A 17564-nucleotide genomic window follows, 5' to 3' on the forward strand; every position below is an offset into this window, starting at 1 on the left:
TGGTAAAACAGCAGCCTGTGAAACTTGTACAACAAGCCAGCACAGGTCACATAAGATGGCTGACACATGACAATTATCAGAGAGGAGTGTCAGAAGACTCTTGCATAGGGTCTTGAACTCTTGAAGACCCCCCCATACTCCTGTCTGGATTCTTACCTGCCACTGCATGCTGAGTACTTACCTAGACAGAGGGCCAGTTCGGTGGATGCGTACACAGCGACTCGTGTACTCCTCACCTGGGATGACCCTGCTAGTAAGATGGTCATCGTGATGTATTACTGGGGATTTACCTGAGTCTGATGAAGTTCTAGACCGATCACGGGTCTACATGGCAGTCATGTTCCCCATGTTGGCGTTTTAAGGGCTAGTGTGGTTCGAGGTGGCCTGCAGTCTCAGCTCAGGTGTTTCATTGTGTCTTTAATCTCAATAAGTAACTTGGTGGAGGTTTTTCATGCGTTTTCATTCTGTCTGCTGTTATTATTTTTAATTTGCAGTTTATTTTATATGGCTAGTATGATGGATAATTTTTATTACTTTTGTTTGATGCCATGTTTTATATCTGTGATTATCACAATGCACAACAAAAATTAAAGATTTAAAAATAATATTGCTGTACCTAATTTCATACGCACTAGTTACGCAAACCAATAACTGTTGCACTAATATAGAAAAGGACAAACTTCAGTTGTAACGGGGTTACTTAATAACCAGAAAGCTTTGAAACATAAATAATCAATTTCTAAAAATAAATGGTGTATTGTGCAATTGCAAATAAACATGTTGATAATCTCTGTAATTAAATGTCCACAAGCCACGAGGGATAAGTAGCTAAATATATACAAAGATTTTTGTCTGTGAATTTGTCCTAATCCTCAATATAATCTAAAGCCTGTATTCCAAACACTATAGTGCCCTTGACGCTAGTTATATACAGGTCCCTGCCATGTGTGCAATAAAAATGAATATAATAGAAGTTTTGCTTGCCTTTTTCCAGCACCTAGTCTGTCTCTGTGGTGCTCTCTTCCTCCTGTGAATTCAGTTTGGAAGCATGGCCTCCTCAAGCGATGGTCCAATGCAATGCTCCCCATAGAGGAACATTGGGAATCTGATCCACATGCATGGAGAGCACTGTAGACACATCCAAGTTTTATTCAGACAGTGCAGAGGAAGCATCTGTAGTGGCTGTCAGGAAGACAGTCAATAGAAGTGGCTTTAACGCTGTAATGTAAACATTGTAGTTTATAAAATGCTGCATTACATTACAGGGTTAAAATTATATGACTTTAGTGGTCAGTTAAAACATTTAGTTTTATATTTTAGATGTGACTAATGTCATTTATGACTAAGATATTTAAATATATACACATTTTTTCCACCTCTTTAAGTAGAATGTGTGCAATAGTGAATAATAACCAATAATTTATTCCACGGAGAATACAAAGACTTACCGTTTTTTACTTGTGTGGTATGTGTATCCGGAATCATTGAGTTCAGACTGATTAACCTCTTCCCTAAACTTCTCTATATACGTGGTTTCAATCTCATTTTTGACATGCCACATCACTCTTTTCATTTTAGCAGCCAAAGATAGTGAATAACAGAGAGACCTGGGCACACTGCAGGGCTTCTCTGGAGGCTGAAACAACAGCCTGCCATACAAGTCTAGTTGAACGGTATTTATGTGTATGGCCAAATATGACACTATTTTTATTTTCTAATTGCATTTCTAGCTGACCGTGTTCGCTAGTATAACAGAAGGTTCTTTACAAATGCCTGTAACCAGGTTATGTGAAAATCGATGTATTCAAATAACTGTTAACTGTTTTATTATTAACTTGGTATTAATTATTTATTATTAACTTGGTAGTAAAAGTAATAATATACTTTCGGAAATTCTGCTGCATTTTATCACCATCTCAAAAGGAACTCATGTTTAGAACCCCCAAGGTTAAACCTTAAAGAACCCCAAGATCAAACCTCCAAGTATCATAACACCACTGTAATGGTTATGATTACAAGAGTGCCCCAGCTCCATTTGCCAGTAAAGCAGCAAACCATTTTACAATGGTTTGTCTTCTAGTCTGCTTTAAGTGTGACTGTGAGGTGCATCCATTCATTGGTTGTGACCATTATATGATCTTTCTCAGCCAACAATTGTAGTTCTGTACATACAAATATGCACATAATTTACTTTAGCCAGCTCAGAACTTTAGTTCCACGCTGGTTGATGACACCCCAGTGACGCTGCCAGAAGTGGAGTTACACCTCATGCAGCAAAAGGTTCATTTCCATATATAGAGTGCTTAACTTTACAGACTCCAGGCACCATGACCACTTCAGATAACTTTAAGGGTAAAATATAATGATGTGGGAGTGGCCATGGGATGTACTATGAAAATGATTCTAATCATACTTAATAGCTGAGCCGGGACTCTGCCCTTTAATGATTCGAGAAGGTTCCATACTTTTACTGATATTTCAATGTATATGTTAAAACTCTGATATCATATGGGGGTTGTTGACAGTAGTGTGTCAGTATGCTGATAATACTCAAGTCCATGTCTCCCTCTTAGTGCACTATTCTCTGCGGCAAACTTACCACCTTTCATACATCACCTTTCAATTGATATCAGTGGTGCAATACCTCAGGATCCTCTGTGGTTACTACAGTTTAAGAACACTCAGAAGCCCATGTCTACTACTAACTGCATCAGACATCAGATCGCTGAGTCCATGCATTCTTCTCTAGACTCATACACTGTGCAAATGCCTTAGACATAGGTCATCCATAAGTTCTTTATAGTATACTCATTTTGGTACAGAACAAGAGGGAAAATGTGCAAGTAGGAAAACTTGTTTTAGAGACATCTGCTCTGGTATATTGTGTCTCAAGTGAGCCTCATAATTTAGGTCACCGTTATTATAATGACCTACAAGGTTCTCCAAAGTTTCGCTCAATACCTATATATGATGAGGGTGCTGAAGGGCACCTAAGCGTGTGTTAATTTCGATGCTTTTGGGAAATATCCTCTGAAGCACACATAAAGGGAATAACCTGGGATGGTAAGAGACATTGTTCCAAAGAGACACTATCCCACCAGATTCAGGTTGGCTAAGAGATATTATTAATGAGACAACTTTTGTTGCTCTTTTTATTTTATACTCACCAGTCTCATGTGTTGCATAAGTATTATCATGCTAACATAGGCTATTGAAATATGTAGAGTTCATGAGTTTATTGGGCCCCAAATGATGTTTAGAAAAAAAAAACTAAAAAAAAAATATAAATGCAAAATGTGACACTAAAACATTACTAATCATTGCATTACAAAGGCTGCTGGCAATGGCATGTTTAAGATGTTTACTGGTGGCTGATTAATGCCTTCCTTCACTAAATCGAGTTTAGATAAATATTTAGAAGCACATGTAAAGTACACAGTCTAGTAAGAGAATCGTCCTTTAAACTCAGACTGTTTTAGGATTTCCGCAAGAGTGAGTTGCATATTTTTATGGGTAAATGTGGATCAACTCTGGAGATACATTAGTATCAACATGCTGATATTTGACTCCAGTATTGAAAATGAAAAAGAATGCATGTCAAACACCTGAATGACTTTTAAAGGGAGGAACTGTCACTTGTAGGGCTTTGGTGCAACTGAATTGTTCTATTTAAAAAAAAAAAAGTTTGTAAGTTACATCAAATGTCCAGATGTTATAGAACAACCAGACAAGCAATACAATTTACCTCAAACATAATGCCATGTGCAGATGCAGTTGCACATATTCGGGCAATGATTAAAAAGTATTATAGAAATTCTCATTTTGTGTAAACAAAGCATGTGTTTTGCCTGGTTCTGCTTGGGACAATCATCAGAACACCTCTAAACCTATATGTTACAAACAGGGCACTTGAGACTTACTGGTCTTGTTATTAATGGTTGGCGTGCCCCCGTCCTTGTTACTATATTACTCTCTATTCTACTGGAAGGAGGATGAAGTAACGACCATCAGGGGGGAACCAAGGGCGAGTGATCCCAGAACCTGCTTGCAGGTTATTTTTTAGCACCATCTGTCTGTGTGGTAAAATGATCCCCCTCCCATCTACACACTGCACAGTAGTCATATGTTTAAGGTGCATGCCTGAATATGTAATTAGTGCATGTGACAATGGTCCAAGGGGTAAGTTAATTGATATGTGCCCATAATACTTACCCTAACCTTAACCCTTACACTACCTCAGAACACTAACCCTTGAACAAACCGTAATACAAGACAGAGCTTCATGAGACATTTAGAAATAGCTATTAGTCTCATATTTATTATTAGGGCTCCAGAACCCCTGAAACATTTTGGTAAGAGCAATTGTGATAAAATACCCTACTGATTGAGCCAAATTTTACAATTAGCTATTGTGTATTATCTACATACCAAACGTTCGAACTTGTTAAAAGTGCAACATGGATACCTAATTTTTAATTACCACAATTCTGTCAGAACGCCCTACTGGAATGCCGACTCATTCTGGGACAATTGTGGAAACAGGATTTCACAGAAATTCTATTCCCAAGGCACACAAGGTCTGGTTCTCGCACAGCAGAACATTGAAAGAAATGTATTTATTGTTATTTTAAACATATATTTTACACGCACATTCTCTGGAAAAATAACTCCAAGGTTACCTTGATCATGTTTTGATAATTCATAATGATAAAATAGTTTCACTTGATGAATTAGAAATGCCGAGATATCTCTAGCATGAGATCACTAAGTTAAAAAATAGATTACCTTTTTTTTTTTCTGAAAAGCCAAGGTAAACACACGACAGATATACAAAGTGTAAAGGACTGTTTTTGTTCCACACTCCCTAATAATAAGTTCAGTGATTGCATAAGAGGTTTCTGCCCTACAAAGGGCAGCGGCAAGCATGTGACATAGAGCAATGTGTTCAGTTGTAGCCTCAGGATCCGTCCATTTTCATACACAACATTTCTTGTACAAGAGATTGTTGTGAACCTTGTAAAATGACTGCAATTTCCTTCTGAAAATATTCACTGTTCAAAGTCCATCTGACAATAATCAGTAATTTTATATCCCATTTCCTCAGCTAAGTAGTATAAACTCTTTCACTGCAGTCAGCATGTAGCACAATGCTTTCTGTCTCAGAAATTACAGTAACAGAATAATTGCTTTGCATTCAATAGACCTTACTAGGAGAGAATCAGGTGCCGTGTAAATCGAAGGTAAAAATAAACAGGGGACAACTCCTGCTCGCATGAATACCAACATGATCATGACATCATAAAGCATTTTTTTCTACTACTATTATTCTTATTAGCCATAAATATTTTTTACAAAATAATAGTAACAAAAGTTATAATAGTCAAATTAAAATATGATTAATTTAAAACAGTTGTGTTTAACCATGTGTTCTGTATATGAAAAAAAAGTGTGTGTGTGTGTATATATACACCTCGGTTAACATAATTTTCGGTTTACAAAAGAAAATCCATTGAAAATAATGCCTCGGTTTACAATTTCTTTTCGCAATATAAACAAGTTTCCCCAGGATGCATTGCACCTGGGTGGTTTATAGCACCTTCACCTGCATGCTGGAGCCTGTGGGTAGCACGTGGCATAGAGTGTGGAGGTGTTGGAGCAGCTTTTGCATCGATATTTGGAGCCTTTCTGGAAATTGTTTGCAGTTGTTTTGGGACTTTTTGGTGCATTTCTCAAGCTGTGGAAAGGTAGGGAGCTGAGCTTTCTTCGTTTGCATGCCTTTTATTGTGTGTTCTGCATTGTGGGTTGGTTTCCATGCCAGCTCATTTTGACTTTGATTTTCTGACCTCCAGAACAAATTAATTGGTTTCCATGCATCCCTATGGGACACCGCGTTTCGGTTTACAAATTTTTCTCAATAAGAAATGTCCCGGAGAACGCATTAAATTCGTAAACCGAGGCCCCTCTGTATATAAATATATATATATATATATATATATATATATATATATATATATATATATATATATGTATATTTCTCATCTGTATAGCATATTTTTACTTTTTTCAAAAAAATCAATTAGCATTTTTCTCTTGACTGTTACGGATATGGTTACTCATTCTCTTCCTTATGAGACATTACTTTTTGTTTGCTGGAAAACTCATTATTTGAAATTTCAAACCCTAGTAATGGTACTAACTCATATATGGTACATAAACACATAAAAACATGTGCAAAAAGAGAAACTAGTATCCTATCCTGCCTAAACATGGACCCGGGGACGATTGAAATTTATTACATCCTTCTTTAAATCTCTGTTTCATCTCTCATACTCTCCTTTCCTCTGCCTTTTTTCCTGTCTCTTCTCTTGTTCTCTCTTGCACTCTCACTCTTTCTTTCTCCAACTCTATCTCTTGCTCTATGTGTATATGCATGCATTCGCTGCAAGGAAAATAAGAATATTGTATAGCAATACATTACGGTGTTTGGAAACAGTACTGGAGAAAAAAAACCCTGTTGCCAGCAATAATTAGGTTAATCTCTTTAACTCAAAGTCCACAGAACAAAGTTCAGTGTGTATATTGAGAAGCACTGTTTCATAATTAGTGAGATCTGTTTTAACGAAAGGCATTTTTACAGCTTAATTTTGTGTAAGGGCTAAGGGGCCTTCCTGGGAAAGGAGGAATTTAATATCACACATGTGTCACTTGTTCTGTTTATTTTATTTTATCAGTTCCTGAGCAGCTCGCTTTGTGTACCTGGGGAAATGTGGAACACATTTATATTTACCTATGCATTATCTTTATCAGCTAACTCATCAATTTCTCTGCAAAACTCACTATTCTTTCTCTTTGTCAGTACGAGGCGTGACTGCTGTAGTTCCTACCACCTATTGGCCTTTCTCATAATTTTACCACCTCTCGTTAACAAATTCAAAATGTCCATAATCTTTTCAACATGCTTCTTTCTGCTCATGTCTAGCCTTTCTTATCAACCAGTGCTTTATTTAGTAGCTCTTTTCAATTATTTGCCACTCTTAGAACTGATGCTTTGTGACTCTTCCGAATTATATTTTTTTGCAGGATAGGATGCGGATGAAAAAGTACTGATTTGAATCCAGACACACAATGCAACCAGACGACTGGTGCAGACTCGCTTGGGCCGATCGAATTCCAACTATATTTGGCTTCAGTAAATAAGAGAATTGCGGTAAAAATAAGCTCATTCCAGTGTTTACTGAATAACCCCAACAGTGCACTTTCCCTGCACTGGACAGTGAAACACCAGGGAATCAGAGATCGATGATAACCCAATTCTGTCAGGGTACGGAAAGAGTGGGAGCAAAAATTAGAGTTTGACAGTGTGTAGATTAGAAGATTTAGGATATAGATTAAAGGCTGGAGTTATTTGGTGTTTAGGGATACGGGAGTTTTAGGGTTAAGATTAGGGTTAAAGTTTGTGGGTGCTTAGAAGGTTAGTATTAGAGATTGAGGGTGTTTGAAAATTAGGGAAATTTCAGTTTAAGAACAAGGTATTAGCATTAATTGGTAGCATTGATAGCATGATTGGCTGGCAGATTTTGTAGATGTTTAGGGATATGGGAATTTAGGTTTAGCATTAATATTATTCACCAAACTGGGAAGTGTAGAGAAAGGAAAAATAAATAAAAAATGTAAGTATACAAACTGGCTAAATCTCCAGGCGCCAAGAATCTTTTCTAGCTGGACTATTCTATCTTAAAATCAGGTCCATTTTTTGCAATTCCCAGTTTAGTGAATTAACTCTTAAAGAGTTAGAATTATGAGGAGGCACCTGGGGCGACAATAATCCTAGCGCTGGAAGGGATTATAGGGCTGTGTACTAAAAGCCTATAAAAGCTGACTCTGATTCTAAGCCAATCTCAGAAATGATAGTGCATGGTTCTCTCTGCATGATCAACATTGCAATAATGCAAAGTTGCGATGCTGGTTAGAGTGACCCTTTAAGGAGAGGAAGTGCAGCAATCAAGTATAAGGGATGTAAAAAGAGTCAGAGTAAGATTACACAACTGCACATAACTATCACACAAATTGTAATCTCTGTTCACCCTGGCACATATGAGTCCGGCAGATCTAATATTTAATTCCATACACTGATCTTCTGGAAAGCTGACAGCAGAAAAGCAAGAACAGGCAGGAAGGAAACATTCTCCAACACATATACAGAACATTTGGCAATTCCACCATGCGTCATTAAACGTTGGTGTCAAATTACTGTTTGTTGAATAAAATGTAAATTCCATACACTGACCTATGCCATTATAAACCTTTCCTTGGTAAAAACAATGAAAGTAAAACCCATCAAGTGGTTACTTCAAGCACCATGACCACTTAATTAGTGATCATGGTGCCTGGAATCTGTTTGTGCAGCGTATTGCTATGAAACGATGCACACACTGAGTATTACCCCTTTGTTTTTGGAGGTGTAACAAGAATACCAGGCTAGCCAATATCAATTCTGTACATATTGGACATCACATTATGTAGGCGACAGGTGTACATTGCCAGCACCACCCCCCCCCTCCATGATGCCCATGGTGTCTCCTCAGTTCGGGCAGCTAGGAAGAATGACATCAGCATCAGAGAATTGGTCTTAAGGAAGGGAGAACTTGGCATTGGAATTGAGATATGTTTTTTCCATGTTTTATTTTTTGGAGGGGCAGGAGTTACTTTAATCAACACCAATGTCTTCTTCAAACACAACTTTTTGGTTGGAGTAGCCATTTAGAACAGTAAACTGCCAAACATGTCACTGTATATAAATATGTTTTCTGTCAGTTCACAAAAATTCTCGCCGTTGGTATGTAGATGTCATTCACTCAAAATGTTACAGTTTATCTATGCACACTCCAGACTTGCATGTATAGTTTTTCCTACTCTAAGTTTTGATATTTTCTCAGTGGTTATTGTGCCAGGAGTCCAAGAGATGCTGTCAGCCAATTAATAAAATGTCAACTTGGAATGTAATGGTACGCTAATTTGGAAGTATGAACTACCCCTTTAGTACAGCTCAAAGACCATGAGGATCACAGTGCCCATCAAAGTCAGGTACGTGTCAAAACATTTGTAAACAATTGCTCTGGGATTATGATATCACGGTGGAGAGAGGACCTTCCTTTTCATATCTCACACTTATAAATCTGGCTGCTGATCTGAGAGATCAGCAGACTGTTTTAAGTTGTGGTGTCTGTGTTAGGTGAGGGCTGACTGGCAGATTTCTATAATTGTCTACTCTTTTGTTTTAACCCAGCTCTGTTGCATATTTATAGTTCTGAAACAAAACATATCCCACCAGGCACTGTCAAAGTAGTGCTTGGTAGGCAGTTTAAATAGAAGCAGAAGGGGCAAGGCTGCCAATGTTATGCAGTTTCACAGAGCTGGCCTTGGTGATTTGCAAATACACAGGGCGTAAGAAGGTATGGACACTAATGCATCACCTTGATGCCAGGCCAAGAATGGTCAGAGCAGTGTGAGTATGGTAGAATGCTATTTGTGGATAAGGATGTCATACTATGTTCTGAAACTGTAGAGCATGGAGGAAAAAAAAGGATAGATGGTAAAAAGAGATCAGCCACTTTCAGATAGAGAGAGTATGGAGCCGGTAGATGCATAGACAATAGGGAGTGCAGAGGTAGTGGGAATAAGGCACACACACTAACAATAGATATACCTCACTCTACACAAAATACTCCTCCACACAACTACTCTTACACATTCACATACACTGCACAAATGCAGTGCCTTGTAGAATTCAGGCACAATAAAATGAGCCAATGAAGCCTGAGGATTATTATGTGTGGCGGAACCAACCTCACCACCGGGCACTGGAGAAGCCTGGTTGCTCGCCTGCTCCCTTTGGACTATGGCCCTGCAGGTTAAACCTGCTATTTTCCCTGCAGAAAGGCTTATTTGTGCCTTTCTGCCGGGGTGTTCGGTAGATCTACCGAATGCACGACCACCTAGGAGCTGGAGTGTGCCGCCAATTGACCTCCCTGAAGCTGCGGTTAACCGCAGCTTAATTAACGAACACTGCGTGGCCTTTGTTCATCAAACGAACACGTGGCGGCGGCCATCTTAACTCCCGAACAGCAGTGTTTTGCCGTCGAGTGTCTGGAACTAAAATCGGACACTCGACTAAGCAAACACCGCTGAAACCTCCAGACTTCCATGGATTCGTGCTGGAACTACCGAACAGGCCGCCGTTCAGTAGAACTACTCATACGAACAAGGGGATTACAATAAAGGCAAGCAAGAGCTATTTCATTCGGTACTTTCAGCCGCTTATACCCAGGAACAAAGACCGACCGCAGGGCCAAACCTTATGGAACTATTTTCGGCTACTGTTGCCTGTGCGGTCGGTCATAACTTTCAACCTCTATAACTCCCGAACCCCTGGTCCGATCTGGGTGATCTTTGAGTATGTTACTCACCCAGATCAGGGCTATCAGGGGATCCCCTATTTAGGAGTGTACTTGAAGTATTTGGGGTACATCCAGAAAGTAGGGAAATTATGTATATGATTAAGGGGATTATGTGTCATGCTGAGGGGAGGAGATGTGTGGGAGGTAACTCAGGTGTGATTGGTGCATCGGGTAATTATTGTAAATCCCTCCCTTGCATGGGAGAATCCTTTATAAGCAAAGTGTGTTAATAAATGGAGAATTCCTGTTTTAACCCTCAAAACGAAGTGTCGTCTCGTATTTGGGGGAACTGGATTGTATGCTGATTGTGTGTACCCCAGGGAGCTGAAGGTTCCGTCCTTCCTACCCAGTGGCAGTGTGTACCCCAGGGAGCTGAAGGTGTCATCCTTCCTCCCCAGCGGCAGTGTGTATCCCAGGGAGCTGAAGGTGCCGTCCTTCCTCCCCAGCGGCAGTGTGTATCCCAGGGAGCTGAAGGTACCGTCCTTCCTCCCCAGCGGCAGAGTAAGTCCCAGGGAGCTGAAGGTGCCGTCCTTCCTCCCTAGCGGCAGATTGTATCCCAGGGAGCTGAAGGTGCTGTCCTTCCTCCCCAGCGGCAGTGTGTATCCCAAGGAGCTAAAGGTGCCGTCCTTCCTCCCTGGCGGCAGTGTGTAACTCAGGGAGCTGAAGGTGCCGTCCTTCCTCCCCAGTGACAGTGTGTACCCCAGGGAGCTGAAGGTGTTGTCCTTCTTCCCCAGTGGCAGTGTGTACCCCAGGGAGCTGAAGGTGCCGTCCTTCCTCCCCAGCGGCAGCGCGTACCCCAGGCAGCTGAAGGTGCCGTCCTTCCTCCCCAGCGGCAGAGTGTCCTGCAGGGAGCAGAGACCCTCGGTCTTGCACCCCAGCCGCAGGAAAAAATATTAAAAGGGGAGACAGTCGGCCTCCCCATTCTCCAGCAGAGAGAGGGTCAGGGAGAGGAGTCTGCTAACCCCTCTCTCCAGCGGCAGGCTACGGTTCAGGGACAGGAGCTTGTTTCCCCCTCTCCCCAGCAGCAGCCTAACCCACCAAGGGGAGATGTTAAGCCCCACAACTGTGCAGATGGGACCGTAGTCTCTGCACTTACAGCACAAGGGGTAGGGATGGTCGGTCCTGTCCCCCAGCCACAGAGCGGTGTATCCAGAGGGGAGACAATCGGTCTCCCCCTTCCACAACCAGGCTACTTCCGTGGTAGCGCTGGCACCAGGGCAGAGTACTGCTGGTCTCTGCCCACTCAGCAACCCACCAAGGCAGCCTACCAGTTTCCTGCACAGCCGTGGTGAGGCATCTGGACCGGGACAAGTTTATCTCTTACTCAGGTGTAGTAACCATTTATTGCGGGTGGGCTGTACTGCTGTTTGTGCTTCGTGGGTGGGTTGCTGGACTAACCAGGGCACTGACCAACAGGAGGTCCGATACCCTGTTAGTCTGATTGGTAAAGGGGAGACATGTGGCGGAACCAACCTCGCCACTGGGCACTGTAGAAGCCTGGTTGCTCACCTGCTCCCTTTGGACTATGGCCCTGCAGGTTAAACCTGCTATTTTCCATGCAGAAAGGCTTATTCGTGCCTTTCTGCCGGGGTGTTCGGTAGATTGGATCTACCGAACAAACTACCGAATGCACGACCACATAGGAGCTGGCGTGTGCCGCCAATTGACCTCCCTGAAGCTGCGGTTAACCGCAGCTTAATTAACAAACACTGGGTGGCCTTTGTTCGTCAATCGAACACGTGGCGGCGGCCATCTTAACTCCCGAACAGCGGTGTTTTGCCGTCGAGTGTCTGGAACTAAAATCGGACACTCGACTAAGCAAACACCGCTGAGACCTCCAGACTTCCATGGATTTGTGCTGGAACTACCGAACAGGCCGCCGTTCAGTAGAACTACTCATACGAACAAGGGGATTACAATAAAGGCAAGCAAGAGGTATTTCATTCGGTACTTTCAGACGGTTATACCCAGGAACAGAGACCGACCACAGGGCCAAACCTTATGGAACTATTTTCGGCTACTGTTGCCTGTGCGGTCGGTCATGACTTTCAACCTCTATAACTCCCGAACCTCTGGTCCGATCTGGGTGATCTTTGAGTATGTACTCACCCAGATCAGTGCTATCAGGGGGTCCCCTATTTAGGAGTGTACTCGAAGTATTTGGGGTACATCCAGAAAGAAGGGAAATGATGTATATGATTAAGGGGATTATGTGTCATGCTGAGGGGAGGAGATGTGTGGGAGGTAACTCAGGTGTGATTGGTGCATTGAGTAATTATTGTAAATCTCTCCCTTGCATTTTAGAATCCTTTATAAGCAAAGTGTGTTAATAAACGGAGAGTTCCTGTTTTAACCCTCAAACCGAAGTGTCGTCTCGTATTTGGGGGAACTAGATTGTATGCTGATTGCAAGGAGTGTAAGCGGATTGTATGCTTTTCCTGTTCAGCTATTCCAGTGTTCGTGTGTTTCCAGTTCGGGAGATTGGAGAATTCAAGTGTGTGCAGTTCGGGAGTTGGAAGATTTGTGTAGTTTGCAGGAGATTGGTGATTGCATTAGCTGCTGGTCTATCTGGAAGGGGATTATCACCTAAACGGTTTTTAACCTCTGGTGAGCAAAACGGTCCGTTACATTATGCATCTCCCGGGGTGGTGGTAAAGAGCATGGTCTGTAAATGGAAGGGAGGGGGAGGTAATTTGAGGGCATAGTTTGCAAGGATATTGTTATAGAGAGAGTAGTAGGTGGTTTAAATGACAGGGATTGTGAAGGCATTTAAAAGAGGGCATATTTGGTATGGGATTGCAGGATAAGGGGAAGTGGGGAGGGAGTAATTTGGCCAAGCTATTTACATAAACTCATACAACCAAGAGAAAGAAACTGCTTTGAGGACACAGACTGTCAGTCAGCATGGCCACCCTCTTTAGGGACACACACACACCTCTTTCTCAAGTGGACTCATCCTTCTTATAAGTCGACCAGCCCCCAGCACTGTGCCTTGTGCAGCATGTTCTCTTGTCTGACCACATCTATTATGGAAGGTGGACAGGAGAAATTGCCTTGTTTGATAGAATTTTCTGCAGTTTCTAATGGTTTCCATGGTGATTTACCCAATTTGAGAAATTTACATTACTTTTCTGTTATAAAGAGTCGCTTTAGAGAGTCGCTTTAAGCATAAATTTGAATGCTGTACACACTCTGTAACCAAGCCAAAGGAGCAGCAACAATGAATAGTATTATGCCAGAGGACTCCTTCAATAAGAAGAAATGGTTACAGTGCCTAGAGTGTCCCTTTAATACCATCACTAACCATGGAGTGATATAAGCAAAGGATACTATTCAACTATGTGTTGTCCTAAAGCTATATGTTACTGAATTTGTGGCATTTACGTAGCAATGCAAATAAAACAAAAATATGTATATATACATGGAACAACAAAATTACATACTCTTCTGTTTCAGTACTGGGCATCATCCAGTGGACAAAGAACATTCTCTCCTGGAGATCATTCAGAACCTCTGCCTTATACTTCATACATTGCATGAAATATCCTGCGGCATCAGAGAATCCCACTACAGTGCTAATGTCTATGATTATGATTTTTAGCATTTTGTGAATCCAAATATTCACTACTGGTTTTACAGTGAACTAAACCAGTTAACACTACTTGAAAAGATAGAAGTGCAAAAAAAACACAGGGTCCTCACATTCAATACAATCCACAACTAAGATACCAAATCCTAGTACAATGATGGGTGGTTGTGCAAACAAAATACAGTTAAAGGGACGCTATAGTCACCCAGACAACTTCAGCTCATTGAAGTGGTCTGGGTGTCAGGTCCCTCTAGGGTTAACCCTGCCTGATGTAAACATAGCAGTTTCTGAGAATGCTGACAAGGATGCTGATGTCGGCGGAGGAGGAGAGGTAAGGGAGCCCGGCGGGGGAAAAGGGTGAGTAGCTGAAGGGGTTTTAACCCCTTCAGTGCCGCGGGAGGGGGACCCTGAGGGTGGGGGCACACTCAGGGTACTATAGTGTCCGGAAAACCAAGCGGTTTTCCTGACACTATAGTGTTCCTTTAACAAATTATGCTTAAATTGTACTGTCTACAGCAAGCTCTCCAAAATATATACTTCCAATACATAAAAAAAAAAACCATAAGCACATTGTGCAATCTAATTTGGTCAACTTACTGAATGGTTACTGTTCATTGAAATCACATTACTGTTAGATTTTACATTAGCTTTCAGCTAGTTCATGTATATACCATTAAAAGTGGAATTTGATACGTTATAAACAGTTTTTTTCTTTTTATTATCTGGCATTAAGATGTAATTTAAGAAACATTATTCCATAGTATGTTATAGTATTGCAATATGAACATTTATGCAATAGTAAAATTCTTAATATATGATCCACTTTGTATTCCTTGAATCCTTCTAATAAAAATATATATCATTTTAAAATGTGTTCAACCTTATGTTTTGCTTGCTTATGTTGCAAAATAAAAAATAACAAAGGGCAGCATGATGCTAAGCAGCCAGTTTGTTTAGTATAAACAGAAATAAGCCCACGTTTAATAGATATTGCCCTGCACACTTAAAACATATGGAGCGGATCAGGCATCTGCTTTTTGCATTCGTTCTGACAATTGCAATCCACTGGTTGTTTCAAATGTCTGCTTGCCGACATAGTAACAGCAGACGTTGCATGGAAGAGTTCATTCAGGAGTGTTGTGCAGCAGTTGAAGTCAATGATCTTGGAACTATACTTTTGAGAGGATTTCACTAAGGGCTATAAAAACCCTAATTGGTGCAGAATAGACTCTGAGAGTAAGCATGGTGATATTAAAAGTAGCAAATTTGTCTCGGGCTAGCAGATTAGAACAGTTAAGCCTTCTGAACTGAAACAAAATAAAGGAATTACTTCTCCGGAGACGTGCAAGCTGGTTAAGTGGCACCAGTAGGGTACTGTAACTATGGAAATCAGAGGTAAAAAGATATGATCCAAACTGGACTAACCTAAAATAAACATAAAAATAAAAGATACAAAAAAGCCTGGTGATTGTACATGATCAGCGGAGGAATTGAACAGTGGAAGTTGCAGACACAATGGTAAGAGACCTGGTAAGACACCTTAGAACTTAAAAAATAATTTGCATTAGGATATAGCCTATTCTATATTATCTTCTGTAACAAAAAGTCACTGAACACAGATTTCTCGTCCTTTGAATTGGATTAAACCTGTAAATTTGCTCCAAACTTTGTCATACTTAAGGAACCTACAAAGATAACTGCACCAAAATGTTCCCTTTCCTTTGAACAGAATCTACTTACACTTCTTCCAACCCAATTATTGTATAGCTGTCTCTGTGACGTTTGCGTCGAAGGACTCATGATCCTTTTGAAGTCATTTTTGTGCTCATCTTTTTCTTCCTGATGAGCACCACATAATGTCAAATTCCTTAATATGCAATTTACTGAAAATAACCCTTAAAATGGACTAAGAGTTCGGTCATGGGATGTGATAGACATTCTATTGTGATCTGTGCAAAGCCTAAAATGAGATCCACACTATAGCTTTAGGAATGTAAACACTGTATGCCTATTACTATAATGTTACCCTAGTTTATGTGTCTGGCCCTCCCTGTGAGGGTTTAAAAAGTCATTTTTACTTGCCTTAACTCAATGCGGCTGCCCCGCCTCCCTGGCTGAGATCAAGATTCATGATCTCAGTCAATCCAATGCTTTCCCATTGGAAGACTAGTTTGCATGTGCATGTCATTGAGATTAAGTGGTCTGGATACCAACATAAATAAAGTGCATTTGATTGGAAGGCACACAGTGTAGTTCAGCCAATGAGAGATCAGTGTTAGCTAAGCTACTGACTTGATTCCGCCCCCACAGCCATTCACTGTCTTCTAAAGAAGCACTAGTGAAATGGTGCTAATAGATAAACACACAATAGTGCAGCTAAACAACACCAGTGGGGTGTTTTCTCACAACAGAGGTGTAAGTGCACAATGGGAAACACCAAAATACATATCAATATACATACAGTATCTCATAAAAGTGAGTACACATTTTTGTAAATATTTTATTATATCTTTTCATGTGACAACACTGAAGAAATGACACTCTGCTACAATGTAAAGTAGTAAGTGTACAGCCTGTGTAACAGTGTAAATTTGCTGTCCCCTCAAAAGAACTCAACACACAGCCATTAATGTCTAAACCGTTGGCAACAAAGTGAGTACACCCCTACGTGGAAATGTCCAAATTGTAGCATTGTAGGGTAAAATGAAGATGCAGATCCATTGGCAATAATAGCAATAAAAACTTGAATTTATTGGTAACTATAAACATATAGTTAAAATAAAATAAAAAAGGTCAATCAAAGCAGGGAAAAGTAACCAGATCTCAAAGAGTCCTTTCATCGTTGGCCCAGATCCTTCACACAATGCTTTTCGACAATGTCATCTTGCTTCATGTACTGCATCTCCATTATATATGGGTCCTGATTTTCCAATTTCCGTGTCACGGGTACTTCCATGTGTCTCTCCAGTCAAGTCACTTCTAGTGCACTAGTCTAGATTTCATATCTATATGTATAGACATCTTACATCTAAATGCTACCAGCGTACTCGAGAACGGATATGGATGTACCGCCATGTTGGTCCACCTGTAAGTCTCTACATATTGGGAGTAAGGGAACCCAGAATATAAAACAAGCCATCATAGAATGTCCTTATGGATGTTGGGCAAATGTAACATCCCAAGGATATACTTGGAAGTTAAATACTTTGTTATTATTCAAAGTTCGCAGTATGATTAACCGCATTTTGTCTTTGGCGTTTCTGGCTTTCAGCATTTTTATTGTTATCCCTTTCTTCAGATTTTATTACTGCTTTTTAATTTGGTTACTTTACACACATGAGAATAATTTTTTATTTTAACTACAAAGCATTGCAGCTTTTCATAAAATAATTAAAATGCAATAGAAGATTAGCAGACGTGAATAGGCATGTTAAATACTTGCATGTTTTGCATCCAGAAACTATATTATAGGTATATATTCACATTGCTACTTAATAAAGGAACACACATGTTTTACA

This window comes from Pelobates fuscus, chromosome 4, assembly GCF_036172605.1.
Source record: "Pelobates fuscus isolate aPelFus1 chromosome 4, aPelFus1.pri, whole genome shotgun sequence".
Taxonomy (NCBI): Eukaryota; Metazoa; Chordata; class Amphibia; order Anura; family Pelobatidae; genus Pelobates; species Pelobates fuscus.